This window comes from Mustela erminea, chromosome 18 (genome assembly GCF_009829155.1).
Source record: "Mustela erminea isolate mMusErm1 chromosome 18, mMusErm1.Pri, whole genome shotgun sequence".
In the NCBI taxonomy this organism is placed as follows: domain Eukaryota; kingdom Metazoa; phylum Chordata; class Mammalia; order Carnivora; family Mustelidae; genus Mustela; species Mustela erminea.
Window position 1 is genome coordinate 52729370 of NC_045631.1, and position 26825 is coordinate 52756194.

Below are 26825 nucleotides of genomic sequence, written 5' to 3' on the forward strand. Positions count from 1 at the left end.
CAGAAATGTCAAATATATATCAGTTCACTACAGAAACACCCCATCTCCTTTATTGCTCAATCCTAAGGATTTGCTCTTCAAGTCAACAAATTTAAAATGTATATAATTCCATTTACAAGAACCTATATTGTCTATTGCTCGTGTAGAAGACCCCACCTCCCGGGCAGAGACTCTAAGGCGTCTAACACATCAATTCCTTTGTCAGACGAGCCCATGGCTAAGGCCCATCTCCTCATGGCTGACCACTGTGTAAGCTGGACAACTAAGGAAAAACTCAAAATCCTCGGCCTCCATTTTGGAGCTAAAGGAATGGTCAGCCACAGTGATGAGAAATACTTTCCTTCTGGAAACCGTAAGTGGCAGAGAGAAAGCCCAGAGCCTTTAGCTCTTCAGCACTGTGCTGTGTTTTGACCTTCAAGTATCTGTTATTAAGAGCAAGGTTTGCCCAATAGAAAATTCTACAAGGAGCAGAGAAAAATCTGTGTGGCCCTAACCATGGGGACATAATGATCTCAAGAGTGAGGGGGAGTTGAGAATCAGTCTTTTTGCTTTTGAAATTCCTTAGGGCATTATAAGAAAGGGAGCCCAATACTAAGAAGTGTTCATTTGACTGTGTTCACAAGTAGATATGCCACACCATTTTCTCACTAAAAGTTGCAACTTCATTTTTTTTTTTTAAATTCACTTACATTGAGTACCCACTTGTTGGAAATACTAATGTTGTAGTCCTATAAATAAAAGTTTATGCAAGTCTTAAAAATCTTGTTTCTAAGAATATTGAATGACTTTAGAAAATTCTGATATATCTTGAATGAAAAAGAAAATTCAGGATCTGTAATTGAAGGCCCAGAGTAAGGGGCAGCTGGGTGGCTCAGTCAGTTAAGTGTCTACCTTCAGCTCAGGTCATGATCTTGAGGTCCTGGATTGATCCCCATATCAGGCTCCAAGCTCAGTGGAGAGTCTGTTTCTCCTATACTTCTACCCTCTCCCCCAACACTGGTGCTCTCTCTCAAATAAATAAATAAAATCTTTAAAATAAAATAAGCCTTATGATAAAATATTTGAGAAAGAGGTTGAAATAAATATACAAAAATTAAAAAGTTATTTCCTTCAGTAGAATGATAGCTGATTACGGTTGATTTAACTTCCTCTTTATAATTTTCCATAATTCCAAATTTTATCTACTAAATATGCTTGTCATTTGATTGTTAGAATAAGCTAATACTTGTTATTTGTTAAAATAATTCAGACAATCAGCATTCAAGGTCAAGTTAAGGCAACCTACAATATTAAAATATATTTACACTTGCATTTAAAAAAAGGAGAGATAACGAAAATAAATTCTATAATAACACTAATCCTACAATGTGTTTTAAGTATCGTGCATAGATTAACTTATTTAATAACATCCTCATAACCACCCAACAAAGTAGGTAATCAATCCTATTACTTACTTCCTTTTTACGAATCTGAAGCACAGAGAGGCCAAATAGCTTACCTGAGGTCACTCAGCTTGATCCAAATAGCTTACCTGAGGTCACTCAGCTTGATCCTGGGATTTCAGTCCAGGTGGTCTGGTTCCAGAGGCTGTACGTTCAGGCCCCACACGGTAGGATGGCTGCAAGAAACAAAAATGGAATTTGCCTTTGGGTTCATCTCTCTCAAAGCAAATTCTGGAGATTTACCTTTCTATTATAAAAACAAATAAGCATTTAACTGACTATACCAATGGTTTCCTAGGCCTACACTTTAAGAGGAATCGATTGTGAAAGTTATTTAATGCAAAAGTGGGCAAGACTTCGAACTGTGTTATTGGAGAATATACAGAACTAAAACCCAGTCTAGAAAATAAAAGGAAGCAATGAGTCCTTATTTGCGCTCATGAGGCATGGCCTTTCAAAGAGTTCATCTTTCTGTGGGGAAAGATGCATCAAGAGGTGTTTCCTTCCTAAGAACAAGGCCTGCTGCTGGTAATAGCCCCAGATCTTATCCCATTGTCTCTGTATCAAAAACCACTACAAAGGTCAGAGAGGAACAGAGGAGTAGAATCAAGCAAAAACCTCTTTGGAAAGATCATTTCTACCAAGGAGACATCATTCATCTAATAATGTTGCACATTAAATCAATTTGCACCAAGAAAATGAAAGCCACCCATGGTGATATATAGCCTATGGGAGCTCCCCAAATGAGCCCCAGCCCCAGTCAATGTTTTAGTCTCTTGCTACTTCTTTTATTTTACACAGAAAATTAAATTTTAGCAGTTGAGTTCTATTTTCGTTGAGAATGTCTATTAAAAGTCTGGCTGTAATATTTATGAATACCAAAACAAGACCACCAGGGCACATAGGTACTAAAAGCAAGTCTCAGTCATAGATCTACCAAGCAGTTCCTCAGACATTAATAGTAAAATAATAATAATAATAATAATAATAATAATAATATAAAAGTCATTAGCTAAAACTATAATAGAGGGGTTCAAATAGGAGGAACAGATTGAAGAGGAAAGAAAAAAATTTAAATTTTGCAAAAAAATGTCCTTTATGCGAGTTAGAAACCCTGGCCTTCCTCTTGCTTGGACCCTGGGATGGATAAAAGATGTAGACTCAGGTTCAATGATAGGCTCATCAGATTTCAGGACAAAGCATTCAAGAAGATATTTTAGAGGAAACACTCAAATATTCCCTGAAGAGTATGTGAATGTCTCAACTGCAAGCACGCTAATGCAAGAATTATTTCACCCCCAAGTTGTTTTCTTGCCAAAAATGTTGCTGAATTCCTAGTGGCTTTTATTTTATTTTGTTTGGTTGAGGTAACGGTTGGTTTTCAGATTGTCTTGGGATACAGCGAGGAGGAGACAGACAATTTACTGTGAAATTGTTAGTAGCCAGTGCTGAGCAGAGATAATAATGATAAAACACACTAAAGATATGCCATCTCATAGATGATAATGTGAACTAATGGAGAAACAGGGTTCGATTTGAAAAGAAAAAAAAAAAAAAGGAGTTAGTTCTCTATGGTATTTTCCAGTAACTATATTACCATCCACAGTTTCGTCATCTGTCAAAGTTAAAACTGAGGACCATCTTTGCCACTGGAAAATATAAGTACATTCTTACAAGATGAATTAACCTGAATCTGCAGTTAAAAAAAATTAACCATTGATTTCCGGTTCATCTTTGTGAGGTGATCTTTGTTTGTTTTTTTTTTTTTCCGTGGGTGACTTTATGAAAAGATAGTATTTTCTAAGCAATAACTCTCAGGACTACAGCATGTACCACTAAATTATTCTATCGCTCTCCCCAACCCAAAGGCACAGAAAGGCGGAGGAAAAGAGAAAGAACGAGAAACGGAGTCTTTCTTCACACATTCCCAAGTCATAAAGCACCACCCCGTTCTCTCATGACACTCATCTTTCCTCTTCCCTTTTGCTACCCTCTCTGCTAACCCTTGGGAACGGGCCTTCCTTCATCTACGTGGACTGGACCTTATCAGAATTTTCTGTGTTTTTACGTTTCTGAGCCCAGGAACGAGGTTACACAAACACTGGCCTTGGGATGGCCAAAGTCTTGATGGTTCCCGCCAACAAACTGACTTTTTCCTAAACACTCCTTCCCCCTCCATCCCTTCCCTTTTTTTTTTCTGTAGAGAAAGAAGGCCTCCTATTGAAGCTCCAGGCATAGGGAGAAAAACGATGAGAGAACATGGTGATCCCGGAGCAAGTTGGTGAGAAAAATGTGCCAGAGTTCTTAATGGGTTTTGTTCTTCCGTTGAGTTTAATTCAGTAGCTTTTCTGTGTTGCTGGATTGCCTTAATCAGAAGAGATTTAGGTACAACATCATGCCTTGATTCACCAACTCTGTGTGGGGGGGTGTGTGTGTCCCCATGAACAGGGTGATTTTTAGACTGTAAAGAGCCGCTGGCTAAAAATCTTTCCACAGGGAAGAAAGGGCATGGTTTTCTTCCAGTCAACTTTCAAAGGAACAGCTCTGTCATCTGAACCCAGAGCTAAGGTGGCCCACCTAGACTTTGCAGGGCTGATCTGCCTGAGTCCATTTCTCACTCTGCCTCCAGAATGGCAAAATGCCAAACACTCTCTCGGTAATCTCCCGCACTCGGCAGCTTCCAGTTTTCTCTATCGTTCACCTCTGCAGACCTTTTGAAGTGTACTTACTCTGGTTTTCCTCACTTCCCTGCCATTCCTCAGAATGCATTTTCATGATTTGGGGAAAGTAAAAGAATGTTCGATTGGGAAATCAAAAATCCTAGGACCAAAGCTATAAATCTGAACAGGGAAGAGAGACAGAGTGTGAGGATTCCCATCCCTCAAGCCCCACCATATCTTCTTTGCCATCAATGTTGGCCATTTCTTTTACAGAACTAGAAATTTTGAGGATTACAAAGTAATTTGGCCTTCACATATTCCCTGTTCCTTGGGTGGAGAAAGAGCTATGAAATACACACTCAGGCCCAGTGAACTTTATTCTGAACATGGCTGACTTTCTGAACTAAGCTCATAGCGATCCTCAATAACATAGGTGAGTTGAATTAAAGAATGTGGTCTGTCTGAGTTGTTATGGTAAGCTTCCCTAAAGCAAGTGCTTGAAAGCACTTTTCTGAGTCAGTTATATGAACATTTTACACCAAGATCATCCATAGGAGCTCATGAAAGGGAGAGAGGAGACAGATTTACCTTGGAGGAGAAGGAGGTTGGTCGGCAAAAGTTTAGAACCTGAGGTGACTACATGGGGTTTCAGACTTCATTGGCCTCAGGTTGAAGGTGGAATGTAGTAAAACTCAAGATGCCAGGCTAAAAGTCTAGTCAAACAGGTGAGCCACTCAAGATGGAGGAAAGGTAGGGAGTTGAAGCCTGTTGCTTGGTTGGGCTCCTGCGGCAAAGACACAGTAGACAGATGCCAATCCCCCAAGCTGCATCCAACAAAGCTCTCTTTGATCCAATTCTGGATAAAACGGAGCTGCAGATAGCGGACTGTCATTGCTGCTATATCGAAGAGGGAAGAGAGAATCAGGGAAGAATCAACGCATAAGATGTGCCCCAAGTGTAGGTCTGAGGGGGCTGTGACGAAGTGTGAAGGCCTGAATATGACGATGGAGGTGAGGAGTTGGTAGGGGAGGAAAGAACGCTTGGAAGAACAGTAGTCCGTAGCTGACTTGTCTTTTGTGAATGCGACATGGATGTAAACATCCCCTTCCTAAAATTGTGCAACTGATTAAGAAGCCTCTTCTTTCTTTAATAAAAAGACCCTGGCGGGCGCCTGGGTAGCTCAGTTGGTTAATCGACTGCTTCAGCTCAGGTCATGATCTTGGAGTCCCAGGATTGAGTCCTACATTGGGCTCCCTGCTCGGCAGGGAGTCTGCTTCTCCCACTGACCTCTCCTCTCATGCTCTCGCTCTCTGTCAAATAAATAAATAAAATCTTATAAATAAATAAATAAATAAACAAACCATGGTAATTTCTTCAGGTGGCTCCCAATTATATGCGCATTTTATAATGATGATTTACTGGAAAGTCTTAAATACGACGGAGTAATCAGAAAATTATGTTCTATCGTGTGTGTTTCCTTTACGTGGTATCTTTCATGATACAGAGGAAGTGGCTGATAACAATTTAGCTTTACAAACTTTCCAGTCAATCTGGTACACGTATTATTCATGGTCATCTCATAAAATAATAAATCTTTTATGTATCCATAAAACGTTTAGTCCACGAGTTTATTCTTAATATTATTATTTTATGTGGCTAATACTCAATCATACATAGACTGTTTTTTAAAATGAATCGACTGTATAATCACTTTTGCAGGCACTCTCATTGCCTGTGCGCCGGAAGATCACATTATGAGCTATATTAAATGTGTGTGATTACTATACCTTATGAAGAATATAATCCAGAAACCTTTAGACTCTAGATCACCACTGACAAAGAAATGGGATGATATTTTCGTAGCACTATAAAGAGCCTGAGTTTCCTAAGCCAGGAGCACTCATTTTAATAGTGTTCTTTTCCAACAGATTTCCATTTATTAATGTATATTTAGTATATTATCCAATACATGTGATCTATATATGACTAAGTTTTAAATCACCATAACTATAAATGCCAACTTATAAAAGGTTTGAGAAATTCCATGAGTCCAGGAAAAGGGAGAAGAAGACTAAAAAAATCCTAAGTGCCTTCGATTTCAATTAGAAGTTTGTATGTGAAAAGCAACAACTGATCCTCCATTCTGAGTAAGATAGAGACTACTCTACGTAGCAAACAGAAGACCCTGACTAATTTAAAAACAATGATGTTAGTTAGGAGGATATGGCAAAATCTTACTCAGGGCGAGATTTTTAATTCCTTCCCTCCCACAGTATTGTGCCAAGGTCCATGATGGTTTGAGATAGGTAAGCTATTGGCTTACCAGCCTATAGGAACATGAACCCGGAGCCTTGTAAGATCTTTTATGGCCCTGTGAGTCTGTGAAATGTGGTAGTTCATTCTCTGCTATCACCTCACACACAGCACTAAATGTATTTGCTGGCTGGCTTCCCTCTTTCTGTCAATGGTGCCACCATTCTTCCAGCCACCCAGGCTTGAAATTTTGGAGTTAGTTTTCATTCTTTTGGCTTCCTACCCCTTAGCCCAGTCACTTACCAAATTTATTCAATGCTTTTATGTCTCTTTCCCATCCAAGCCTATCTCGCTTGTCCCACTGCAAGACCTTAATTCAAACTCCTATTATTTCATGCCTGTTCAATTACAGTACTCTTGTAATTGGACCCTTTTTTCCAACCAACTGGCCCCATGTGCCACCACTAGATTAATCTTTTTTAAATATTATTTTGATCATGTGATTCATCTTCAGTGTCTCTGTCTTGTGCTCATCTGTTGTGCAAGCTGCTGATCGGTTCAGCAACAAAAGGTGTGTGTGATTAATTACATTTGGGGAACACCGCCTGTGGTGACCTCTGTAGGAAATCCACCATGCTTCTCGGCATCTCGGGGACTGGAAGAAGAAATCTACCAATGGGAAAACCTAGTTCATTTTATTTCACTTTCCCATTTTTCAAATTTAGCTGTATATGGAAACATTTTTTCCCACATAAATATCGTTAACATCTCTGAGACTGAATATTTTAAATAACATACTTTGGGAAACATTCATATCATAATACTCCAACTCCTTAGCTTGACATATTTTTTTTCATAATTGTGCTCCATTCGGTCTGGTCTTTTATTACACTACACCCCCTCCCTTCTAACACCAGCACCACATCACACTCTACACTTTCTGATCAGACTTATCCTTTTGTCATTAACTTTTACTGGTTAAAATTTTTAAAAAAATCATTTGTATCCTTCAAGATCTAATTCAATGCCACCTCTTTTATGAAGATTTTGTAGTGCTCCAGTTGCAAAGGTTGGAAGGTCTCCCATGATTTGTGGGACACAACAATGGTAACAGTTATAGAGTAATTCTCAGTCCATTCAACTCAGTTTAGTGGAAATCTGTTAAGTCCCTTCTAGTCGTCAGGCACTGATGAGAGAAACTACATGATGGAAGGCCCTCCACTAAGGGGCTCAGTGGAGTGTTTGGAGAATTGGAGCTACTGCTATAAAAATGATATGCAAAGTACCATGGAAACCTAGTTCACTCTACTTGGACATCGGGGATGGGGGTGCTCATGTAAAGCTATGGAAAGATGGTCTCTGAGCCAGCTCTGGTTTAATCAAAACATTAAACAATTATTGGCATTAGGTAATGAATTCTAGATAACCTATACTCTTGTATTGGACCCAAAACCTGTACCATCGGGCCATGCTTCATGAGACAGAGGACCCCCGGTCACCATTACCTGCTACGAGTTCCTCATTCAAGTTGAAAACTATTCCCAAATAACTCTTCAGTTACTTATTCTTCAGACTACAGAAACCCAGGTCCTTTTATCTTTTCTCAAAGGTCTGATTTTCTAGTCTTTAATCATCATCCTGTTTCTCTGAACTCCCTCCAAAGCCTCCACCGCTTACTATGCCATGTCAACAGCGGAGAATGTCAGGCACTACCATACAACATGGGGAGGGTTGATTTAGTTAAGAACCCAGCTCACAAACACTTATTCAGAATATCTCAATCCTGTAGTGCAAAACTTGGCTGTGGCTCAAGAGTGTTTTAATGACCTGTTCAGACAGCATTACATGAGGGTGATGATTTTTTAAAAATTCTTCTGGGCATAATATTAAGCTGCAGAAACTCCCAAATAAGTACATCCACACAGCACTGAGTATTTAAGAGCTATTTATGATTTCCACTATTTACGTGTTTAAATAAGTATGACACATTCAAAATATTTAAGATATATATGTATGTGTGCATACACACAATACATATATACCATAATAAATATATATTAAATATCTACTTGTATAAAATTAAATAAGGCATGTAATGGGTTTTTTTCGCACGATTTAAGTGTTGAGGGTTTTGTGTGTGTGCGTGTTCACATGTGGTGGCGTATTTCTCACTACCGCAAGAAAAAGGAAAGTAGAATATATCCTTAATTATAAATGAGCACTGGGTGTTATATGCAACTGATAAGTTATGGAACACTACATCTGAAACTAAGTATGTACTGTATGCCGGCTAATTGAATTTCTTTAAAGAGTTCATTTATTTATTTGACAGAGAGAGAGATCACAAGTAGGCAGAGAGAGGAGAAAGCCCGCTCCCCGCTGAGCCATGAGCACCATGGGGGGCTCGATCTGAGGACCCTGAGATCATGACCTGAGCTGAAGGCAGAGGCTTAACCCACTGAGCCACTCAGGTGCTCCTGGCTAACTGAATTTAAATATGAAATAATAAAAATACAAAGTAATAAAATAATAAATAACCCCAAATCAATTAAATTTTAATTTATAAATTTGTGGCACAAAAGGCAGAAGGAAAAGACATCTCACAAATAAAGGAATAAGAATTACATTCATAGGAGATTTCTTAAAATTATCAAGATAAATGAGAAATCAACAATAAGGGAGGCATGTGATGTGAGGAGCACTGGGTGTCATATGCAGCTAATGAATCACTGAACAGTGTATCAAAAATTAATGATGTACCAAATGTTGGCTAATTGGATTTAGATTAAAAAAAAGGAAAAAAAAACAGAAATGAGAAGTAAAGGGAATCTTTAGAGTACTTGAGAAAGTAACTATCAAACAAAAGTGCACTTTTATTAATATTAAGTGCACTGGGCTAACCCAGCTTTAAAAAACAAGAATAAAATCCAAATATCTTTGGGTTAAAAAAAAAAGTTTCCACTAATACACTGAATTTAAAAATATATACTTCAAGGAGGAGGAAGATATGAAGAAAATTCAAGATATAAAAACAAATAGCAAGAAAAAGTGGTGAACATTTATTAAATCTAGACAAATATTATCTGGTTTAAAGCAATAATATTAATGCTGCTACTTAAAATAAATAGCAATTTTTAAAGAACAGTAATAAAGCACAGGAAATTAATAGCATATAAATTGGAGGATATCTGGTCTTCATGAGGTCCTTTATTTCTGCGTGGGGGGAGGAAAGGGGCTAAAAATAGGGTTTAAGATATTGTTAAGCTTTGTACTTGAGTAACCAAATGTGCATGATAAAAGTTCAGGAGTGTTCACTAAAATAGTAGCAATATTAAGATTAATTCAAAATCTAGTTTGAAATTTTAGTATGTTAAAACTTTGGTTCATCCAATATTCATGATATAATTTCTAGACTAATCTCTAATGGGTAGAGATGGATAAACTCAAAACCCAGTGAATTTTTTTTATATGGAAAAATAAACTACAGCAATTCAAAAAGCTACAACCAACCTTGAAGAATGTAAGAAAGGGAAGAAGAAAAGAAGAAAGGGAGAGGGATAAGTAGAAATTAGAAAGCTGCACTAAATTTGCTATTTAAAAGACAGAAATAATGAAATTATATTTAAAATATCCCAGCTTATAAATATGTATTCAGAATATACCACCCTTGATCTCTAAACAGCTCATAAAGACTTCTACAGCATAAAGACACATTTTTTTTTTTTTAACAAAGGGACTGTAAAAGATCTACTCAGGGTACAATCAACAAAAGGCAGCTAAAGTTTCAATATTATTGTCATACCAAGAATGCATTAAGACAAAAGCATAATCAGGAAAATATAATTATTATATAATAAGCAATAAAGAGTTCAATTCATCAGTAACATAAAAAAATCAAATGTATTCATCTACTAATTTAGTTCTAGAATATATAAATAAAAAATGCATAGAACAGCAAGAAGAGGGGCGCCTGGGTGGCTCAGTGGGTTAAGCCGCTGCCTTCGGCTCAGGTCATGATCTCAGGGTCCTGGGATCGAGTCCCGCATCGGGCTCTCTGCTCAGCAGGGAGCCTGCTTCCTTCTCTCTCTCTCTCTGCCTGCCTCTCAGTGTACTTGTAATTTCTCTCTGTCAAATAAATAAATAAAATCTTTAAAAAAAAAAAAAAAGAACAGCAAGAAGAGGGGTGCATGGGTGACTCAGTTGGTTAAGCATCTGACTCTTGATTTCAGCTCAGGTCATGATCTCAGGGTCCTGGCATTAAGCCCCATGTCAGGCTATGCTCAGTGGGAAGTCTGAGGGCTCTCTCTTTCCTTCTGTCTCTGCCCCTCCCTCCACTCAGGCTCGCATGCTCTCTCTCTTTCATAAATAAATAAATCTTAAAAAAAAAAAAAGAAAAGAAAAGAAAAGAAAAGAACTGAGGTGCCTGAGTGGCTCAGTGGGTTAAACCCACCACCTTTGGCTCAAGTCATGATCTCAGGGTCCTGGGATCAAGCCCCACATTGGGCTCTCTGCTGAGCAGAGAGCCTGCTTCCCTCTCTCTCTCTCTCTCTGCCTGCCTCTCTGCCTACTTGTGATCTCTGTCTCTGTCAAATAAATAAAAATCTTAAAAAAAAAGAACTGCAAAAAGAAATTAACAAATTCATGATCATAGTGTGAGGTTATAATATACCTATCTCAATGATAAGTGGTAAGTAAAAAAATAAACTTAAGTAAAATTTAACAACAAAACTGACAAACTTGATTTAATGGACATAGATGCATCTACTGTTAGAGAATATAACTTTCTCTTGAGCATAAAATAAAGTTTTAGGAAAACTGAATGTATGCTACTAGGCCATAATTCAGGACTCAATAAATTTCAGGAAGGAGGTAACATACAGAACCTGTTTTTGGTAAATAACAAAATTATGTTAAAAATCAAGAAAAACAATATAGATTTATTTATATCTGGTAATAAAAATGTACTTCTAAAAACAATGTAATGGAGAGTTGAAATGCAATTATTGAATGAAAATGAAAACACTACATATTAACAATTGTGGAATATATAAAAAAATGGAGCTTCATAAGAAATTAATGAGTTAAGCACCCATCATTACAATTTGGAAAAAGAATTATAGAGTCATCTTTAAAATGTAGGAGGAAAGAGATCGTGAAGTTAAGAACATAAATCAGTATAACAAAGTTTCAATAAAAGAATCAATGTTACTCAAATCTTTTTTGGAAAGCCTGTTAAAGAAATTCTCAAGATCAAAAATAATAATTAGTAATGGAAATGGTGCAGAAATACACACACCACAGAAGTTTTAAAGAAAGGACATAATGAACTACTTTTTACCAATCAATTTGAGAATTAGATAAAATAGATAAATTTGTAGATTTTTGTACTCAGAATATCCTGAAAGCTCTATATTATTTAAGATTTTTATTTATTTATTTGACAGACAGAGATCACAAGTAGGGAGAGAGAGAGGAGGAAGCAGGCTCCCCACCGAGCAGAGAGTCTGATGCGGGGCTCGATCCCAGGACCCTGAGATCATGCCCTGAGCCAAAGGCAGAGGCTTAACCCATTGAACCACCCAGGCACCCCATGAAATCTTTATAGTTATACTTTAAAAAACATAATGCACACATTTAAAATACTCTCACATACACACATACAAAAATATCAAGGCAGCAGCATTTTATAAGGAGAGTTTTTCCAAAATATCAAGTACAAGATTGTTCTGATCTTACTCAAATCTAGAGAACGGATAGTTTATGTCTCAACTCATTCTTTAAGGCCAGTATAGTTTTGCTGCTAAAACCACATAAAAAAAAGTGTAGAAGGAGAAAAAAAAATGGAAATGCTCATTTATTCCAAACTTGGATGCGAAAAGTTCCAAAGAATATATAATCAAATTGAATTCTACACTGTATAAAAGAAATTCCATAATGATCAAACTAGATTTGATTCAGGAATGCAAGGGTGGCTCAACATTTTGAAATCTATACACTTACCTCAGCACACAGCACCAATTAAAAAGACTTCAGACAGAGACTAAGGTAGCTGCCTAGAGACATGCCTCATTAAGTGGCCAAACTAGGGACTTACATGGGAACAATTGAATAGTAACTTCTCCCATGAGAAAGATGTAATAATGAAATGAGGTAAACAATATAAAGGAAAAGTGGCTGACGTATGGAAAATGATCCATGGGTCGGGAAAAAGAAACAGTATTCTTTTAACTACTTTGTATTTTGCCCCATCCTTCACTCTTCCCTGTTGCTCACAAAACCTCCTGGATTTAGAATCAAGGGTTTAAAAAATTAGGATCTTAACTGTGGGTCTGTGTGTTTGGTTTTGTGTATATGTGGGTTCTACTAGATTCTGGATAATGTAGATACTATTCAGCTATCTTTAGTATGGGGCTCTTTGTGAAGGGCAGGACAGAGAGGTAAACAGATATTGGGAAGTTACTGTCAGGTCAGAAGGTAAAACAAAGATGCTAAATTGTGATTCTCAGAATGATCCCAAAGAGCCAAACAAATGGGCCATTATCATAATAATTGGGCTACATATTAAATCGAAATTGTTCCAGATGATACCTGTGGAATCAGAATGAGTCTGGGACCCTGATTTTAAATGTGAACTATCTTTTTCCTATGTTGCATAGAAATCATAGAAATACTTTGTAGTGTCATTTCACGTTTCTGAGTATTTTCTTTTGGTCCCTCTGCTAATTCCTGGAAACTCTCCATTCAGAGTTGGACTCATAATCAGATTTGGCCAGTCAATACCAAGGCAACTGTCTGTATGTTTTCTTTCCACTGTATCACAGGATGCCAGCACACAGCTTAAGAAACAGTCAAGAAAATGAAGCCTGTTTCGTGAGGGGCTGATTAAGCAAGACAAAGTCAATTAACATCTGATTCCTCACAGGTTTCTGCAAGCAAATTGTTGCAATTACCCAAAACCAGTGAGCAAATTGTGAGATAATTAAAAAGGGCAGTCATGGCTCCACTGACATGGTCCTTCCCCTGCTGTCAGAAATTCCATAAGAGGCTGATTAAGGAACAATTTTAAACATGCAGAGTTTGCTGCAGGAAAATTCTCTCCTCTGATGACAATGGGCATATTAAAATACAACTCCTATCTATTTTATGTAATTTTAAGTATATTTCAAGTTTAACGTGTTTATCTACATTTTGTATTTTTAACAGTTTATTGTTTTCGTTTACATATAAAATAAATGCAACATCTTTACAAAGTGTGGTTAGTCTATCTAAACGTTGTCACAGCCAGGACATTTTACAGCTCTATGGAATAAAAGATAGACTCCACTGTTACTGTTTATAGTCTGTAATAGGCAACATAAAAACAAAGTCCACATTAGTTATGTAGACAGCATACTTTTATGAGCCTGTTAAACCTTGTTTGCACAGGCTACTTAGTCATTTCAAAATAGAGCCTAAACAAACTACCCATATATTTACTCTGTTTGTCACTAAGAATTAAGATTTGATCTCATTATGTAGGTGGTCATTAATGTAGGACTGCAGACATTTCTTTATCACATTTACAGAAGAAGCTACCAAGAACCAAAATGGAATGGACCGGCAGATAGGATGTGACAAGATTTCTCGAAGTGGATAAAGCGACATTTTGAGTGAGCCTTCGGAGCAGACAGAGATCAGGTTTTTCCAGCTGACATGGTTTGGACAAAGATTTGTAATGTTCTAGTTATATGAAGTTATTTTAAAAAATCCATCTCCATCTCTACAGGGGAGAGAGTTGTACATTTTTTGCTCAATCTTATATTTTTGCACTTTGAGATAATCCAGTGAGGTGTGTTGTCTGTAGCTTTGAGAAGGACACAAAACAACTACTATATGTTTTAAACAGTATGGCCAGGATGGCGAATAAAAGGCAAATTACGTAGAGAACACTTTCAAAGTAACAGGACTGTTTAGGGTTGAGGAAAAGTCAGGGTTGACTTCCTTGAAATGATAATGTGTGTACAGCTAGAAGGAGGTAAGTTAAATGTGAGAATGTCTAGAAGTAGTGCTCCAGGACGGGGGATCAGGGATACAGAGACCACAAGTAAGAGTGGGCCAAACACCAGAGGGAAACAAATGGGAGGCCAAAATGGCCAGAGCAAAGTAAGGCATCTGAATTTTATAATGGAAATTGATGTGACTGAAATATAACTTACATGGAATTCATTTATTAGGACAGTACATCTTTTTATAAGAGATGCTATTTTATTCACTTAGGAATTGATGTTTCTTGGAAAATTATTTATATTTATTCATTCATCAAATGCTAAATGAACACCTACTATGAGCTAATGTTTTAGGGTGTTGGGTGTGTTAGTGAAAACAGCAGCCAAAGATTCCTATTTTAATGTAATTAACCAATGACCATGACCAATCAGGATATATCCCAAATTTAAAATGATTGGTACTAGAAATTCTATTTATGTAACATATCACATGAATATGTCAAAAGAGATATCTCTCTATGTATGTCTAAATAATGAGTTATTTAAAAACCAACATGTAATCTAAAATAGGAATGATACAAATCAATGGGTGACAAAATACTGAAACATAAATGGGAGAATTCTCATTGCAGTCAGGAAAAGAGTCAGGAATACCTATCATTACATCAATTATTCTAGACGTTCTCGTGGATGCAGTAAAACTGACCACCAAAAAAGGGAGATTACATGTCACTCTTTGTAGATAAACTGTTCTATCACTTGAAAGCATATAAGAGTCAAGTGAATACTTATTAGAAATCGTGAATTGCATAGGAAGCTTTTTTTCCCCCCAAATACATAGAGATATCAATAATTTCCCTCTATGTACTAGAAATAGCCAGCTTGAAAAATGTGATGTCAGTACACTAAGAACTATAAAAACTTATGGGAAATTAAAGCGAGGATTCAAATAAGCCATACCCTTAGTTGAGAACACTCAATAATGTATTCTCTAAAATTATTTTAAGAGTATTTATTAGTTATAATTGAAATACGACTTGATATTAACTGGTTAAGTGGTTTTGGAGTTCATCTAAATAGTAACAATTTGAGTATAGATAAGAAAAAATTAAGAAAATAGGGGAGGGGTGAATAACAACAAAGCTACAAAAATTAAAATATGTGATGTAAGCCAAAGAATAGAAAAACTGGACTAACAGAAAACCCAGAAGTAGACACATATATGTATTTCATTGAATATTAAAGTAAAAAATGTCAGATCCATGAAGAATGGACTCAGCCATAAACTAGATATCTGTCTTACGCTGCTTGTTCTAGAATGCCATTCCCTTGTGATTTTAGCTCATTGGTGGGATCCAAAATCATCACTGCTGAGAATTTCTTCTTCCCATTGGGGCCATGAGCAAGGATAAATTCAAACAATGAGTTATTTCATGGAAAAAAAAATGAAAAACAAAAAAACACAAAGTATAACTCAATACAAACACATACACACACATACACACTCACACACACAATGATCAACTGCCAAAAACTTTTATTATAAAATTTTGTCATGAAAAGTTCTATCTGATTAATATAGTGGGCTTTTTTTGTTTTGTTTTTTTTGTTTATTTTGTTTTGTTTTCCTTTCTAAATGTCAGGAATCCTGTTCATTGGCCCCAGGACTGCCATCACTGGAAATGGCTCCTTTATCAAAAATGTACCTAGGAAGTCCATATTCAGAATGCAGGTGAGATGGATTTCATGGCATTAAAAATGAGGTATATTGGTCTGAGGCATCCACAAACCACCTACTATGGTGACAACAACACTGGCCAAGTCTACTTTCTGGCATGAAATGGACTCTGCCATCAGTTCCTCTGCCAGAGTGGGTCTACATAATGCAGGTGACCCTGGGGGGGTGCTTGCATGACCCTGTTTTTGTCTAGAGAAATACCATGGTTAAAATGTTTTATCTTAAGTTTAGATTACCCACTCAATGCAAATAAAGAAGCACCCATATGCACCCAGACACACATATGTCCAAAGATCCTGTATTTGTATCACCTAAATGAAAGCTTTCCCTAACACTTAAGAACATGTACATAACACGGACTATGTAATATTACATGGAATGTAATATGCACATTACAGGACTGTGTAATAACAAATACATTTGTATGTGTATATATCACACACACACGTACAATAAACACACACCCTGTGTGTGTGTGTGTGTGTGTGTGTGTGTGTGTGTACCTTTTCTCTTAAGATAATTCCCTGAAGTCTACTTGTTTTACATCAAAGGGCACATATATTCTTTAGAGCTTTAAAAGCAAATTTTCCCATTTTCCCTCAGAAAGTTTATGCTTCATGTTCATTAGGTTTGGAGCCTAGAGATTAAAAGGGGGAAAATGGGGGCACCTGGGTGGTTCAGTGGGTTAAAGCCTCTGCCTTCGGCTCAGGTCATGATCCCAGGGTCCTGGGATCGAGCCCCGCATCAGGCTCTCTGCTCGGCAGGGAGCCTGCTTCCTCCTCTCTCTTTGCCTGCCTCTCTGTCTACTTGTGATCTCTGTCTGTCAAATAAATAAAAAAATAAAATAAAATCTTTAAAAAAAAAGGGGGGGGGGGGAAATGTCCTTTTCTAGGAAAAATTTTCCTTCCCAAGTTAACTCCCAAAATACTCAAGCTGGATGTGGGGATGGAAGTAAAACAATTATTCAATTATCCTGTTTTAAAACATCCCTCTAGGGGCACGTGGGTGGTTCCGTGGGTTAAGCCTCTGCTTTTGGCTCAGGCCATGATCTCAGGGTCCTGGGATCAAGCCCCCCGCATTGGGCTCCCTGCTCAGCAGGGAGCCTGCTTCCCCTTCTCTCTCTGCCTGCCTCTCTGCCTACTTGTGATCTCTGTCTGTCAAATAAATAAATAAATAAAATCTTTAAAAAATAATAAAATAAAAAATAAAATGTCCCTCTTGAGACAAACCATAAGACAGTCTTAATTATAGAGGACAAACTCAGGCTTGCTGGTGGGTGGGCTGAATAGGGTATGGGTATTAAGGAGGGCACTTGTTGTGATGAGCACTGGAAGTTATACATACACATAAGTGATGAATCACTAAATTCTACCCCTAAAACCAATACTACGCTATATGTTAACTAACCTGAATTTAAATAAAAACTTGAAAGAAAAAAAAAATTCTAAAAAAAATACAATGTTCTTCTAAAATGTATAAGCTCAAACTATATTGAGCTATAGTTACAATAGTTACCCAACGAACAAAAAGACACAATTACCTAGAATAGCTTTTGTTCTCAAATTGCCACCGTGCTTATGGTAATTTTTCTCGAAAGAATCCTTTTCATGTTTAAAAATGTTTAAGTAATGGCTTGATGCACACCTAGGAGGGAAACTGGAAGAACATGACTTCAAGCCAAGCCTAACAAGAAGGTGTCAGAGTTTCTATTAACCTTTTGCTTTGGCACCCAGTCACCCTGGTGGAAATGCGCACTGAGAGAGGAATAAACAGGATGGGCTCATCGATCCCCAGGAGTCTGAAGAATTTAGGATTTAAAGATTTGCTCACTGATTTTGAACGGAGCTATTGACAAAATTCTACTCCCACTTAGAGTCAACCCTACCCCGCTTCCTGAAGGTATTGAGTGAACAAGACACTGATTCAGTGTGTGGCTGGTCCAGAGCAAGGGGTACCTGTCTGTGACTTTCATTACTGTTGGGCTGAGAACTGCCACCATTGGTTATGGCCAGAGTATTTAGTATTTCAACCCACATTGGCTCTTGGAATGTCTCACCTTAATGTGCCAGCTATCTCAACAGTACATAGAAGCTCGGTCAAGGTTATCTGAACATGTGACCTCTCCAGGACTGGACTTTTCAAGCCTCCATCAAATTTGCTTTGTCATAGAGCAGACAGATGAGACGGGCATGTTACTAAGGAGGAAGGAAATCTGCCAACTTCTAATAGGCTTATGATTCATCCTTTGACGGCTCATCGGCCTTTCTGGACAACAGTGATTGGCCATCTGGTTTCACTGGGGATGATAAATTCAGCAATAAACATGACTCTTGGTCTTCTGTCCCACTAAACCCAAGTCACAAATATTGTGAGTCAGATGTCCCCACCCAACAACACAACAGCTCCTGAGCTCAAATGCTCCTTTGACGGAGCCCATGCCACCCAACTTCAATTATGCCTGGGCTACATTTCTGTTGGAGGCACTACAGGATTTTTTTTTTTTCTCTAACACACCACACACACGCACACACACATGCACACACACAATTTTTTTTTTAAGGAGGCAGAGGCATCCAGCCAAATAAACTACGTTAAGCAGTGGGTTCCATTTTAGGTGTTGACAGTGTATAATAAATCCAGGCCTACCTAACATTTACAGGAACGTTATAAAATGAGTGAAATGGCATGAGCTGGTTGCCAGGCCAACCAGACAAACACAATAAACAGGCAGCAGTGACAGGAGTAAGTTACACCATCTCTCCGGTCTGAAATATATCACTTTACATTAGTCTTTGACCACTTTGAAAGCTCTTTGTTTTATATTTTTCAAAATGCTCTTTTACAGCATAGATTACCATTAAATCTTTTCAGATGAGGAAGTTTCTTTTTTTTTTCTTCCCAAACTCACATAGCTCTAGAAAGTGAATATTTATTTTTATTTTAACTCTAATTAAAAAATAAATTCAAGTCTTAAGAACAATGTTAAGGCTCAAATCCTAACGGTCCCTTCTGGCAGATTAAAAAGAAAAAAAAAATTTCCCTAGACTAGAAAGAAAATAAACAATAACAGTAGTTAGTATACTTCGTTGCTTTAAAATGTTCTGTTAAAATGGCAGCATTTGGCAGGACTATTTAACTCTTTAAAAGTCAGTCTGCATTCTGAGGTACTTTCTCTCCTAATGAAGAATACATTTTATTATAAACACAGAGTTCTAGAATATTCTAGCTGGAAGGGTCTTAGAAATCTTCAAATACTCCTTTATTTGGCAGAGTAAAAAAGAAATAGATAGATTAGGGTTTTTTAAAAATAATCATTAAAAATAATAACATCTCATTTCTGCTATTTATACCCTACAAAAGTAGTGACTTTTATTCTTTTGGCCAATATTCACACAAGTGAAACAAGCTCTACCTCACTTATTTTCAGCTTCAGCTTTGAACAGCAAAGTCATGTAGAATGATTTCGAATTTTCCATACAAACTGAAATAAAACTATGCCTGTAAGACATACATAGAATACTTGTAAAACTCAGTTAAACCAAATTTGTTTGACTCAAGAAAATATTGCCAGATTATCAACTATCCTTCCAAAGGGCATATTTGCAAATAGGGTGACCAACTTGTCCTCATTTGCCTAAGGCATTTGAGCACGGACAGCCCATGCTTTGGAAAACCCTCAGGTCTGGGCAGAAAGGTATACTTGGTTACCTTACTTGAGTAGGTAATTTATCTTATTTTCATTGTTTTCAATATGTCTCATAAAGCCTTGTTTGTCAGTCGCTCTGAGGAAAATTTCACACTTCCCTAAAAACATTAAAAGCGAGATAAGTTTTCCCTGATGATGGTTCATTTCTTTATAGAATCCATATTTAAAATCTACTTCTACAGTTGGAATAGTGGGTCTGGTAAGAGGCATTCAGAATACAGTTAACCTAGGCATAATTTCAAGTTCCTAAATTCTCACTATATCAGCACAAGAATTTCACTGCTGATAGTCTGGAAGAAACGAGCTTCATTTCCCGTGGACTGGTTTATCATTTCTCCACTTGTATCACCAGGACTTAGTTTTAAGGAAAACAACACAAACATTAAGAAAATCAGAGATGTAAGGTTAGAGGTCACCCTCCCGGAAGTTGGTTACAATAGATCATAAATTCCCAATGCTTCTTAGAAACGACGTATGTAATGCTCTGAACTCTCCCAAATTGATTGGTATTTTAGTCTAAATGGCACATTTGTTATATTGACTAGAGAAAAGGCATTGTTCTTGCTTCCTATGGCCAGAATTGTTAAGTCAACTCCACAGATCACCTCTCTCACAACTTCATTTTCTAATTCTGTATTTTTGTCATGTTATAGGCAACTTGACATCTAAGAAAGTTTGAGAAAATTAAAATTTTCTGATCAAAATGTTTCTGCTAAGGAACACAAGGACATAGATTAACTGTACGAAGAGCCCAGGTTCTTCATGCCTTGCTGTTCCCACACACTTTTGCCGCATGATTCTGAAGTTCCATTTTCTAAATAGATGGGTCTGTTTTCCCATCCTTTATGATGAATCTGTGATGTGCTTCAGTCAACAGGATGCCACGGAGTGAGGGAGCACCAGTTCCTAGCCCGGGCACAAAGATCACGTGCATTTGTACTTCTTCTCTCTTGCTCCTCCATCTCTACCGTAACAACACGTCTGGGCTAGCCTGCCAGGCAATGAGAAACACAGGCCCCTGTGCTCTCTGATTCCCAGCTAATAGCTAACAAGCTGCCACATGGTTGAGTGATCCCATCAGAGAACAAAAAAAACACCCAGGTGAGCCCAGCCTAAGTGAGAAACTAAACTCCTGGACTCGTGATTTTTAAGATGCTTTTTGTCGTAAGTCACCTGTTTTCAATATGGTTTGTTTTATAGTATTACTAGATAATAGGTAACTGGTAGAAAGTAAAGGGTCCCGTATCCCACCGCCATCAAAACACACAGACTCTGTAAAAAAATTATAAAGCAGTTGTGGTGTTGATACCTCCTAATACCATCTTGGGGCTTGATTGCAACCTTCCTGAGCCCATACCCCAAGCCAGTTAATGCTCACATACTCTCCCTTGGCTGTTTGATGCTCCTCCCTGAGGTAACAGTACCTCAAAAGGTACTCAGGCTTGGCCATCATGCCCACAAAGTATACTACTTATCTGGCATGCTATTCTAAAAAGAAAAAAAAAAAAAGGAAATTGATTTTAAAAATCACACACATTTGCACACACAAATAAAGACTGAATATCCTCCAAGAAATTTCTATTTCAGTAGCATATTCTTATAGATCTTATTGTATTAGTACAATGCAGTAGTGAGCCTCTAGATATCAAGAATACATGAAGACTGCTTGAGAAGGCAGTTGGCACACTTTTTTTTTTAAATTTTAGACTTTGGTAATTGACTACCATAGCTAGAGCTAATTAACCAATTGGTTAATTAATGCACTAATGCTAGAGCTCCATCCATGACCAGCATAATATCTGTGCTTCCGGAGATACAGATGTATTCTGGCACACGTGCTGGAATGCTGCTAAAAGATATCATTTCCAGATTTTAGTGGACTTAATTTCTAAGCTATTATTGTTTACTCTCAGTTCTCTATTTTGACTGTGTTTTGTATGTGGTATCTAGCAAGTAGACATTTAGAACTTAAATTTCCTGATCTTCTATATTATCAGAAGTTTGGCAAACACTAATTATTTGCATTGTTAAATGGATACAATAATTATGGAACTGAAAGAGATAATTAAATGCCCTATGTGAAGAGATAACTTTAATAATTAGGCATAATGAGGGGTGCCTGGGTTGCTCAGTCAGTTGAGCATGCAACTCTTGATTTCGGCTCAGGTCATGATCTCAGGGTTGTGAGATGAAGCCCCGCATCAGGTTCCATGATCTGTACAGAGTCTGCTCTCTCACCCTCCACCCCTACGCCCACTTGCTCTCTCTCTCAAATAAATAAATAAAATCTTAATAAAATAAGTAGGCATAATGATAAATGTGAAAAATAAATGTAGAAATATTATACTTCTAATTATTAGAAGTAATTATACTTCTAATGTTATTCTATGTTTATTTTTCACATTTATCATTATGCTTACTTATTTTATTAAGATTTTATATATATATATATATACTATAATATTTCCTATATCAATTCCTATTTCAATTAAGACTTGAGAGAATACTGACGAGCTACAAAAGATGGTTACTTCTTGGGTCACAAGGGGCAAGAACTTATTAGCCTTCTGAGACTACTCTGACATCGTTCTTACCACATCTTATAGCCATTTCTCCTGTGCAGCTTCAAATTTATAAGAAATATGTAAAATAGATACTCTGTTGACCAACCATGGCCACTCCCATTCTTGAAAACTACCCTCAGAAAATAAACAGTAATGAAAGGGAACTGAAAGTGGTAAGAAAGGAAAAAGTGGTAGACAGTATTGAATGTCATGGACTGCCTGAAATACAAGAATCCTTGTTTTCCGATGCCCAAGTTTGACAATATTTCACTTAGATGGTAAAGGAATAAATGGTGAGCTGTCTAAAATTGCTAAATAATCAGTCTGTGTAGCTGTCCATGGCTGAATAAAGCTGCTTCAGTGCATGAACCCATTTTTAAGTTTTGCTCAGGTTCATCTCCTCATGTTATTTCCCTCAGCTACCCTTCCCAATCCTTGCTCACCATGCTGTTTGGAAATCTCTAGAGGAAGGGTGGGGTGAGCCCCATGACTCCTGCTCTCTTGCCATTTTTAGCTGCCTGCAACCTTTCCTGGCTGCCACAATTTATAGACTTGGGCTCGGTCGCCTTGTCAAATAACAAGCGTCTGGCTCATGAACCCTGAGGTGGACTCCCGTTAAATGGAAATGTGTCCACTCCACCATAGGAAAGCAAAGAAGGGGCTCAAAATGTCAATGTGTGAAAAGTCAAGGTTAATGGAGTGCAAGATTTTTACAAGAGAACCACCACCCTGCAGTGACTAATTAAACTGAGTGAGGTCCAGATGGCAAGCATCTTTAAAGATGCCAATTATAGATTCAGATGTTTTTGTGTGACACTGTTTTCCTAGAAAGATTAAGTAGGAATGACGACTTGCTTTTAGTGTTAGGCACCATTTTATTCCACCAAAGATCTGGCCAGTGCCTGCTCTTGGCTGCCTCTCAACTGATGCTAACTTCATCCTATATCCTAGGCATAGAGCAGACACCAAGAACATTTAAGTATCTGTAGCCAGCCTGAAAAAGGAGAGCGGATCCTGGTGAAGAATCCGGATTCCCCACATTTGTGTCCCTACACTCTTACAGTGACTGCAGGCTTGGCTTTCAGCGATTTCATTAACAGATCCTTACTGAATGGGCCCCCAAGCCTGGTAAATTCCACCACCTATAGGAAGAGTCTTGTATGGGGCCAAGGGCACAAAAGATAAGAGGAGAAAGAAAACTCTCAAAAAGATGTAATCACACTGAACAACAGTGAAAGATTTATACTTACCAGGCACATGGGCAAGATGGAATGAGTTGTACCCAAATTCTTCCTCTTCAAGACACAAAAAAGTCAAATCGATCTTTTTTCTCTTCTACTGAGTCTCATATTTGGATAGCATCTGAGGGGTTTGAAGTGGCAGGGGGGTGGGAGGTTGGGGTACCAGGTGGTGGGTATTATAGAGGGCACGGATTGCATGGAGCACTGGGTGTGGTGAAAAAATAATGAATACTGTTATGCTGAAAATAAATTAATTAATTAAAAAAAATCAATTCAGGGGCACCTGGGTGGCTCAGTGGGTTAAAGCCTCTGCCTTCAGCTCAGGTCATGATCCCTGGATAGTATTCTTCAAACTACTATTTTGCTCACTAGTCCTGCAGAGCAGGCTGATGCTACAGATGTTGCCAAAATAGTCCACGTTCAAAGCACTTTAACAAGCTCTGCATTAAACTGAATTTAAAAATGTTTCTTTGCTATAAGACTTCTCATCTCCTTTATCTAACTATGGTATACCATGGACTTCTAGGAAAGAATGAGATATTGTACACCTGCCACACCTGCCCTACCTCCAACATACATGTACACACACACACACACACACACACACACACACACTCACACATTATCAACGGCTTCCAGACTTTAAATTTTTAGATTTAAAAACTTTTTCTAAATGTAGATTGAGTGCAATACTAAATAATTAAGGTTTCTGGGAAAAAAAATCTGAAATGTGGGGAGCATTAATCTGGCAAAGGAATCAGGATATCATGGAACAAAGTGATAAAGCAAAGAGATTAGCTCACTGTTTGGTTTTTTTCTCATTGTAATCCTTATATTAGCTATTTAAAAACTCCCAAAGAGGGAGCGGAAAGAGAAGTATAGGTAGTCATACACGAGTGAACCTAATGGCTCATGAAAATTTCTACGTGCTGAGATCAAGGAAGAGGTCAAGATAACTCTGAAAATTCACGACTGGAGAGAAAAATTATTAATGAAAGTTGGGGTGGGGAACTGGAGAGAAATCCAGGTTTGTACTTGTGGAATTTGAAGGAATGGGTATCTTTTGGAGCTGTGATGGCAAAACAGAGTGACTCAGAGATTCAACTTGTTCTGAAAGGAAGGAATGTTAGGCTTTTGATGTCCATGATGGACCTCCAGAACTATCCTGTGTGACAGGAAAGCAGACAGTAAAAATGACAGCTGCAAAAAAACTTGAAGGGCTAAGGGGAAAATGTTTTAATGGGTATTCTGTGCCTCCAGATACCTAAAGGAATCAGAGAGATTGGGGTGTATACATGTGTGAGGGGGAGGGTCGGGGAGAAAAAAAGTCGGGGAGGGGTGATGCTTGTGTGTGTGTGTGTGTGTGTGTGTGTGTGTGTATACATGTGTGAATAGTTGTTAAAAGATTCTTTCTGTAACAAAACATGGAAATGAGCTGACTTTCAGTCAAGTTAATAGTATCAATTTTGGCTAGTATTATTGAGCATGTGTTGAAATCCCAGAAATACTTTATATAGAGAAGCATTAAAATAATCTTACTATGCAAATACCACCCTTTCCTTTATTAAGCAGTTGTATTGGGCTATATTATACATATCTTAACATCTATCCATTTAAAGTATAGAAGTCAATGGTTTTTGGCAAATTTACTGTGCTGTGCATCCATCCCCGTTTTAGAACACTTGCTCACCGTGCTAAGATCGGTCATGACTGCTCCCATCCTCAGGTCTAGGCAATTGTCTTCTATTTCTCTACATTTTCTGCAGGTACCATTCTATACCCATCTTCATCTGAAAAAAACGATGTTATCTTTTACCTCGTTCTAAAAAAAATTCTTCTAGTCAGTATGCAATATAAGAAAGAGAATGTCTTTGAAAATCATCAAAAAACCACCACAAAAAAAACAAAAAACAAAACAAAAAGCAGCTGAGGCTAGAAATATAATATCTGCACAATGGATGATGGGAGATATTTCTTATACTAAGTTAGTATTTTCTGTGTTCGAAAACAAGAAACTAAAGGTGACACGTCCGTCTAAGAACCAAGATCCTACAAGAAACCTGGTACGGAATCTAAAAAACAAAGTCAACGAACAGATAAAACACAACAGAAACAGACTCCCAGATACAGAGAACAAACTGATGGTTGCCAGGAGGAAAAAGGGGGGGAGGATGGATGAAGCAGGTAAAGGGGACCAAAAGGTATAATCTTCCAGCTGCAAAATAAAGTAATATACAAGGATGTAATTTGGAGCATAGAGAATATAGTCAATAATATTGTAACAACTTTGTATGGTGAGAGATGGTAATCAGACTTCTTGTGGGTGGCAAATGTATAACACATATAAATATGAACTTGCAACGCTATACACCTGAAACTGACACAATATTGTATGTCAATTACTGGAAGGAAACAAGGAAGAAAGGAGGAACAGAGGGAGGAGGGAAGAAACCCGGTATCAGGAAGAAAATAAGGGATATTTTACTCTGGGCTGAGTTTTCAGACATGACCAGTGTGGCTCAGTGAGTTTGCAGAAGGCTACATTTGGCATTTTCCAGAAGAAAGCCTGATAGTCAAGTGCACTGCAAAGACAGCCACTGTGGTCAGAAAGTATTTTGATTTGGCCCATAGTTTGAGCAGGGGGCAGAAACGGGCCACATGGAAATTGGCGCTCAGAGGAATTGCATCTGGAAGGCAAACTTTCCAGGCTGCTGACGGCTCAAAATGTCAAATTGTTTGAAAAAACAAACTCTGTGACATAACAGATCCATGCAATGAAGTTTTCAAGATGTTCCCCACAGAACAGCATGCGGCAGTTGGCACAATGAACCTAGTCCCCAACCAGCCCCCAAATACCGTCTCAACAACCAAAAGAAGACGATGAAACTTTGAGTCTTACATAAAGTTGTTGAAAAATCAATTCCACCAGCTAGATTCCCCCTGCTTTTCCATTCATACAGTAATAATCCAATATTCTCTGTTAGACTCAACTTTTTTTCAAGTGGCCCAGCCTCCTACTTGTGGTAAGTGCACATTCCTACCCCCCTGAAAGGACAGTCTAAATATTTCACATGTATTGAAAGACTAAGCCTTACAGATATTACAAAGATAAGGCTCACACGAAAGTAAAGAAATCTGTTCAAAATTACCTCCGAATGGAATATTCCTTCGATGAGCCGAGAATTGATCATCATGCCCGAAAATCAGCCATCAGGACATTAGAGATAAAACGAAAG

The 26825-nt window shown here is 37.8% G+C and overlaps 1 long non-coding RNA gene across 1 annotated transcript in view; it reads right to left on the reverse strand.

Moving 5' to 3' along the window:
• Positions 1 to 1547: 1547 nt before the first annotated feature.
• Positions 1548 to 26825, reverse strand: part of LOC116578440 — a 38170-nt gene continuing 12892 nt past the window's right edge. The window contains exon 4 of the long non-coding RNA XR_004280881.1: positions 1548 to 1618. This is a non-coding gene — a long non-coding RNA (uncharacterized LOC116578440). The remainder of the gene's footprint in view (positions 1619 to 26825) is intronic.